Source organism: Formica exsecta, unplaced genomic scaffold, assembly GCF_003651465.1.
Source record: "Formica exsecta isolate Colony F162 unplaced genomic scaffold, ASM365146v1 scaffold96, whole genome shotgun sequence".
Taxonomy (NCBI): domain Eukaryota; kingdom Metazoa; phylum Arthropoda; class Insecta; order Hymenoptera; family Formicidae; genus Formica; species Formica exsecta.
In genome coordinates, this window is record NW_021853724.1 from 289,276 (window position 1) to 297,150 (window position 7,875).

At 39.1% G+C, this 7,875-nt stretch overlaps 2 long non-coding RNA genes across 2 annotated transcripts in view; both read left to right on the forward strand.

Moving 5' to 3' along the window:
* Nucleotides 1-5,695, forward strand: part of LOC115245370 — a 5,895-nt gene extending 200 nt beyond the window's left edge. The window contains exons 2-4 of the long non-coding RNA XR_003885517.1: nt 4,584-4,596; nt 4,804-4,936; nt 5,247-5,695. This is a non-coding gene — a long non-coding RNA (uncharacterized LOC115245370). The remainder of the gene's footprint in view (nt 1-4,583; nt 4,597-4,803; nt 4,937-5,246) is intronic.
* Nucleotides 1-7,875, forward strand: part of LOC115245371 — a 161,092-nt gene that overhangs the window by 112,330 nt on the left and 40,887 nt on the right. The gene's annotated exons all lie outside the window — the stretch shown is intronic.

Genomic DNA, 7,875 nt, shown 5'->3' on the forward strand with positions numbered 1-7,875 from the left:
AGCCGCGGACCGGGGGGGGGGGGACAGGCTGTAGGAGTGAGATACCGAGAGCAATTCGCGACGATGTTATTCGGCGCGGCTGCGTCCAGTTACGCTTGACAATTGTAAGATCACCCGTAATATAAGAGGGTATTTTCTTTCATCTCTGTAGATTGTGGATGACCACCGCTTTTAAAAATTTTGAAATTATAGCTATTGCAGGGATTTTTTAATCAATCCGTCCTGAATGATGTCTTTGAATGAAATTTTAATTGCTATTAAAAGCAATAATATACAGGGTGTATCTGAAATGATGCACTAAACTTTAGGAGCATATTCTAGAGGTCAAAATAAGAATTTTTTTCCTATGAACATGGGTCCGCAAATGAACCCCCCTCCGAGCTAGAGGCCCCTAAAGTGTGAAATCCTGTATAACTAGATAAAAGAAGCTGTGTAAAAATGATACACGGGAGATTCGAAATAAACTTCAACAAATATAAAACAGATGCAATTTTCTCTGTATAAATAACACTGCTTGAATTTTTAATTATTTCATTTTTTTTTGTCAATCAAAAATTTAAGACTCCTATCCTTCTTTTCCTCATTCTTTACTTCTCTTTAATAATAACTGAAAATTAACTATTTTAATTATTTTTTAACACTATTATACGTAATGGAGAGTGGTTATTTTATTAGATATCGCACATGACAAATCGATAGAGGAATATTTTGTCGCAAGTATAGCAACATTTTCAATCATATATATATCCGCAATCTTCATGAAAATATTTCTTATATTTGAAGACTCTGTGAATTCGAAATCTTTTTCGCCGCGACCATCGGCGTGGAGCCGTTTGCGGTCGACGGGTTTAATACGCATCATAAATTTTCAAGACTGTTTCGGAGCCCGCAGGTTGTTATTAGCGCAGAAACTCCTTCCATCACAGGTGTTAAATCCATTGTAACCAGAAACTTCTGTCTGGGTTTGTTCGCGTTGCCCAGGATCGCATCAACCAGTCGCTTTGTCAATAGAAAACGAGTTGCGAAGAACTTGGAACTTGACGTGTAAACGTGACGAACAATGCTTCTTGGGAATTTGCATTTCATTCCATATATAAAGATATTACGACGATGTAACTGCCGTTGATAATTCGTATCATTTGATTTTTTGCGCGGAGGGACATATTATAATCAGAAGCTTTTTTCATTTTACGTCTGCGACGATGAGAATCGAGTCCCATGTGATTAGAGAGAAAAAGAGAGAGAGAGAGAAATACACGTTCCTCGCAAAAATTTTCCAATTAAACATCTGAAAAGATTTTCGAGTCTCCCGCGCGCCAGATTAATTCACATGATTTAATTAACCGCGAAACCCGCGAAACTCACGAAAGCCGCCGGGTAATGCTTCTTAGGTTCTTTTAAACATTCCATAAAAACTATTTTAATTCCGCAGAACCCTTTCTCGCCTGGGAGGGCCGTCGCGAAATATTAGCGCGACCTGCGCGTATATAACGAGCGAACGTTCGCCTTTGCTGGCGCGCATCCCCCCACGGCCGGAGAGAGAGAGAGAGAGAGATGCGTAACAAAAGTTTCCCCTTTTAAGAGAGCAGGCGCGCGTAATAAGATATTTAATATCCCCCGGGTATAATTCGCCATAAAACAACGCGCGCCTTATCTCTCTCGTCGCTATTTTTATTCGCGACGCGAACGCGATTCGTGTAACTATAAAAACGCTGTGCTTTTTTCGTCCGACATACGGCTAAGAGAGACGTCGACGACGGTGCGTCCGCGAGTGCACGCGCGGCGTTACAGGTTACAGGGAAGATGCGGCGGATGAGGGAGAGGGATAGAGACGAGAACGCGGCGCGAGAGAGGACCGTGTCTGTCTCGGGGCAGGATTTACTACTGTTACAGCTACAAGCGCGCTCCTTGTTATGGGGAACTTTTGTAAGAGCCCGGTGGAGGATGCGGTGTCGCGTTTCGAGAGTTGCACCGACCGAAGCGAGACGAGACGCGGCGCCGAAAGGCGGTGCCCGTTCGCTTTATTAGTTTCTCGTTGCAGTTGTTTCCCATGGATGGATTCATACGCGCGAATTTATAACAAATAAATATTGCAAATATTTTCGGAGTACATTTAATTCTTTTTTTCTATCGATTACATTGTTCAACACCAAATTTGCTTTAAAGTTAAATTTGTTTTAAGTTTTATCAAGTCATTTTTGAGCGCTGATTACGAATCTGGCCGTAACAATGGCGTATCATGTCAAGTTTTTGAGAAAATTTCAGCCAAAGTTGCTAAAATAAGCGTTCCTGATACTTTTGCGTAAGGTATATTTTTCGATAAGGACGTGCTCCATAAAGCAGCGACAGCTCAAAATAAGGATTAAGACTTATACTTTATGATAAGAATGCTAGAAGTCCGAGGCAGAAAAGGTTTTCCTGAAAAAAGTGGTCGAAATATAAGAAACATCATTTATCGCAGTATCCCCCAGTCATACGTCTCCAATTGTACGTTACTAAAATACTAGTGCCAAAAACTACTCTAATTTTGTTCTTAAGTGACAAAAACCTACATATATCCACTTCCATGATTTGAATGATTTTTCAAAAATTTAATCCGCCATTTTATTTTGAAATTTCAACACGTGATTCGTGATAAGTGACCAGACAAACGTATACATACTGACTTTCATGACTAAAATGATTTTTAAAAAAATTTTAATAACGGGCAATTGGAGAGACGTATGACAGGGTGACACGGCGATAGATGTTTCTTATGTTTTGGCCACTTTTTTTCAGGACAACCTTTCCTGGCTGGGATTTCTGGCATTTCTATCATAAAGTATAAGTCTTGAGCTTCATTTTGAGCTGTCGCTTTCTGGAGCACGTCCTTATCGAAAAATATAACTCATGCAAAAGTATCAAAAACGCTTATTTTAGCAATTTTGACTGAGGTTTTTTCAAAAACTTGACGTGTTACGCCATTTTTATGGCCAGATTCGTAATCAGCGATAAAAAATCTACCAGAGATGATTTGATAGAACTTAAAGCAAAAAAAAAGATCTTATTTTGTCGACCACTGTTATTTCTTCAATGAAAATAATTGTGCAGGATGTTTTGTCATAAACTTTATTGGAAAAATCAATTAGATATTAATTTCGGTTTCCGCAGAGAGAATCTCAGCGTGCCATTCCTGATCTCATTAGCTCGGTCGTTCGATTCGGCCACTACATGGCCGAGATGTATACAGGAAACACGAAGTTTTCGTAGTATTACACCGTCGTTTCGTTAGTTTCGAAACATCCTATAATAATGTTGCCCTAATTCGTGTTCGCTGTCAAACAAGCGGCGAGTATAGGGACCGGTTGCAACAAGGTGGGTTAGCGCTTTAACCCCTGGTTAACTAAATTTACCTTCTCTGCCATACATAATATAGGTACAGCTACAATCCGGAAAGGGACAACGAATTGCTAACCCGGAGTTGGTTAACCTCGCTTGTCGGTGCGTTCCCGCCGTAGACATGCCACACGCGTTTACAGAGGTTTACACGCGTTACCATGGTTCTGTCTATTAACATGCAACAAATAATTTTGATCCGGGAATCACAATTTTAAGCTCTTTAGACTCAAATCGTGCCAAATTCATCACGCTTTGGAAACTTTACGTGTGTTCTTGAATGGACGTTTTTTTTCTTAATTTTATTCGCGTATTTATATTTTAAATATCAAGAGAAGTCAATTCTGTTTTCAAATCGATTTTATATGCGATTATGATATATTTGCGATCGTATATATGACATGTTATACCGACTAGTTGGAAGAGAAAAATAAACCTTTCAATGAATATTTAAATCAATTAAATACGATTAGCCACTTCGTACATAATTAAATCAGCCCGTCGTCTTCAAATGTAATTAGTTTCATTGGTATGATTAAAATTTTAGGACATACGGATTTAATCTTGCAAACCTTTAGAGCGATAAATTTGACATTAATTACATAATCGTGATTGCCCCGATTTAATCTGTCACCACAAAGCGAACAATTTCTTTCCTTCTTCTTGGCACGTGCGTCCTTCACATTGCAATGCGAAACGATTCGTGTCTTGCAGGGTACCTTTGTTCGCATTCAACAGTAGATTATAGGACACAGTAAATAAACCTAGACACGGTAGTGTGTTATTATTATAGTTACTATAACGTTGTTTGGACAATGTCTAATCCATTCCGCTTTAAGAATGTATGTATCATATGTCAAAACATTGACAAAAGCATGAAAATTTCGTAGATTATTCTACTATTTCTTCTGAGTATCTGTGCAAAACCTGAGTACAATTCTCTTAATAGTTCGTAAATTATTTAATTTTAAAGTTAATATTAATTCTTATGGAAAATAGTGTATTGTAGCACTTATTGACAAATTTGACAAAGAAAAAACATTGCTAACGAAATAAAAATGTTCACATATATTAAGAAAACTCTAATAAATATTTGTGCAAAATTTGATTTAGATCCATTTACTCGTTCAAAAGTTATTTACTAAAAATTGTAGAAAAATATTATCTCTCTTTTTGCAAATTATTTGTTTTTTTTTTGTTTGTTGCAGTTGATTTCAGGGGGTATTCATGATCAAAAATTTTTGTTATAAATTAGGAAAAATATTAATTACAACTATTTTCTTTTACGAAGACATTAAAAACTATATTATTTTGTGATATCTTAATTCCTTTTATAATCCGGATTTATTTATTTGATTTTTCAAACAGTATGAACGTAAGAAATATGTTCTTTTTTTATTTTGACAGTTTTTTGCTATTATTGTACAGCCAAAATATTCTTAAGCAACTCAAATTGGAATGGATTTGGCGAGAATCATCCGAACAAATTATAATATTGAAGAGATTGCCACCTAATCAATGTTGGACAATCGCCTCAGAAATATTATTTTAAGCTTAGCAGGTGAGTTATATTTGGATTTAATCATCATTTTTTTGGCCGTAGAATATTTATTTCAGACTGATGGTTAATTACGTTTTGGTTTGATTAGTCGATCTTCCGATTATTAATCCATTTCAATTAGTAATATCTACACATACTTTGAAATTGCATAAGCTAATCACAAAGTCATAAAGCTTTTCTAACGCATCTCTTATGTAACTAGTTTTTCACTAAAAAATACAAATTACGAGAGACTATAACACGCGAGATTAAATAGCTTATTCAATGTCAATTTTCCTTCTGCTTAAATGAATTTTTATTTCCTTTACAGAAAAGAATTTCAAAAGTTGTAGAGGCGTAAAATGAATATGTGCGCTAAAGCAGATTTATGATCATTTATGATCATTTTGATTGTAACAGGGACCCGATGTTTGTATTAATGTAATACAATATTGATTACCTCTCATCTTATAATTCACATAAAACCTCAACGACCGTCATCGCATTCGTGACGAGATCCACAACAACTTTGCTTATACGCATTCGTTCCCTGCGTGGGTGACACGTGGCGCATACTAGTCGCATTGTTGTAGCCATTAGTGCGATTCTTCTACCGCATAAACGAAATACTTACGGCTTAACGTGCATGTAATCCGAGCATGCGGCAGTTCGTACTTTATACAGCGTATATCGAAGGGAAAATAAAAAGATACACAGCGTATATTTCAACTTTCTTTTAATATGTATATTATAATACGTATATAACTTTTGTCACATACATTATATATATATTTTCTAGAAATTATTATGCATTTATAATTAGATTCATATTTTGAATAAAGCTTCTTTTAAAAAATATAGAAAATGTGGTTTTATTGGCAAATATTGTCCTTTTTAAAACGATCGATGTAATCCCGAAAGTTATAGTTCAATTTTTTAATTTTTTACAACAACCTATAATTCAAACTTTATTAATAATCGAGAAGTATTTAACAACTTTGTTTATTTTATGATTTATTAACATGGCGAGAAATTGATTTCAAGCAGTAATATGCTTCTACTCTTTGTGTTCGTAAAAAAATGCCTATTAAAAATGATTTTCATGTTACTAACACGCGATAGATATTAATTAATTCAACGAAAAAGCATTTATTGAGTTGCAAAATGTAAGTTTCCCGAGGAGAGAAGCCCCTTACACACACACACATGCCGGATATATTTTCTTCAGGACGCTTTTATGTCGCTAAAAGCAGCGCTATAAGGGATGTAAAACTGCTCTGTTGCAGAAATTCAATTTTACGTTCAACTTTAAGAAACGCGAGCTCAACCGTCGTCGTCGGCCGAGGAGCGCCTCGTAAAACGCTAACGTCGTCGCCAATTATGCGTGTCTCGCGGTTAAAATGTTCGGGATCGATATTAAATAATAATCGTAAAAACCGCGCCGCGTTGATACTGTTAGCGTGTACGCCTCGGGCCATCGGGAATTAGTATCGATTATCGATTTACGAGAAACGAACGCGAGATTCGCGTGCGTGCATGCCCGGGGTACCGTCACAAAGCGCATCGCTCGGGATAGATGCATCCGCGCGCACGTGTGCGGCTATGCATGCCGTATAAGGGGCAATGCGGAAACGTCAACGACGGACGGGGCGTGCATCGGGCATAAAATCGGATAGTGCAGTTTTTGCGTGGCAGCTGGTTACCAAAACGCACCGGTTCTTCGGGTTTACGGCCGCGCGAACGTGCCTCGCGTATCTATCGCAGGCAAACTCATCGCATTTGAATATTTAAGCGAGGAATCTCGATTATCGGTCGCGATATTTCCCAAATTGAGCTAATTAAACGGTTCAAAAATTTGCGTTAACAAGAATACATAGAGTATCTTCATCTTTAAAATTATATACAGTATATCGTGCTCTATTAGAGATAATTAAAGCTTTCATTTTTTCCTTTACGAATCTCAGTCTAATAACTGACAGTTTTCTCTCAGCTTTGTTATAAATTCGAAATTTTGATGTAAAATGTAGAAATATCTTGCGACTCTCCGATATATCGTGTATCCGAATTGATTCGAACTTGAATCTTTATAACGGCCATTAGACATTTACAATTCACGCGGAGATGAAGCGAGGCAGAAATCGCGCAACGTTATTAGTGGCAGTCGTTGAACGTGAAGAGGGTCGAGAAGAGGGGAAGCGCGACGATAGGATCGTGGATTCGTAAAACGGCGTATAGTCGAGCACCGGAACGCCGTAAATGCGCGGCGAACGCATAATCTTAAAAACGTAGGGGAAGATATGAGGGAGAGAGAGAGACAGAGAGAAAGAGAGAGAGAGAGAGCCGAAGGAGCCATCCCGCGTTTACCTCGGTCGGTTCGCGAGACAAGTGTATACCGAGAGACAATCATCCCGCTTCCCCTCTAACTTGCGGGGTATCAGGGGTGGGACAGGGGGTGGCTGCCGACCGGCCGGTTTCGACGAAGGAAGACGGATGCGCGGCGGCGGCGGCGACGGTGGCGGCGACGGCGAAACGTTTCGCGATACGAAGTGGAGCGATGTCGCCGTCGACGACGACATTTGGAACAGATAATGGCGCGAATACGCCGCGGGGGTGAACGAACCGCTGGGTTCAGTTGGGTCGGCTTGGGTTGGGTTGGTATCACATCAGCTATCGATCTTATAACGCCGTGCGGCCCCCGTTGTCTCCTCGTTCCATCCCCGCTCGCTCGCTCTCTCTCTCTCTCTCTTTCTCTTTCGCTCTCTCTCTCTCTCTTGCTCGTTCGCTCGCTCTTTCTCTCTCCGTTCTCACCCTATCGCTTTCCCTCCGGCGAGCCCTCCGTGTTTGTCGTCACCCTCTCTCTCTCTCTCTCTCTGTCTATTTCTCTCGGTCCTCTATTCCACGCGTGCCCTCTCCGCGTGTCACCTCTCGCTTCTTCTTCCGCCTGTTTCCTCCACCTGCGT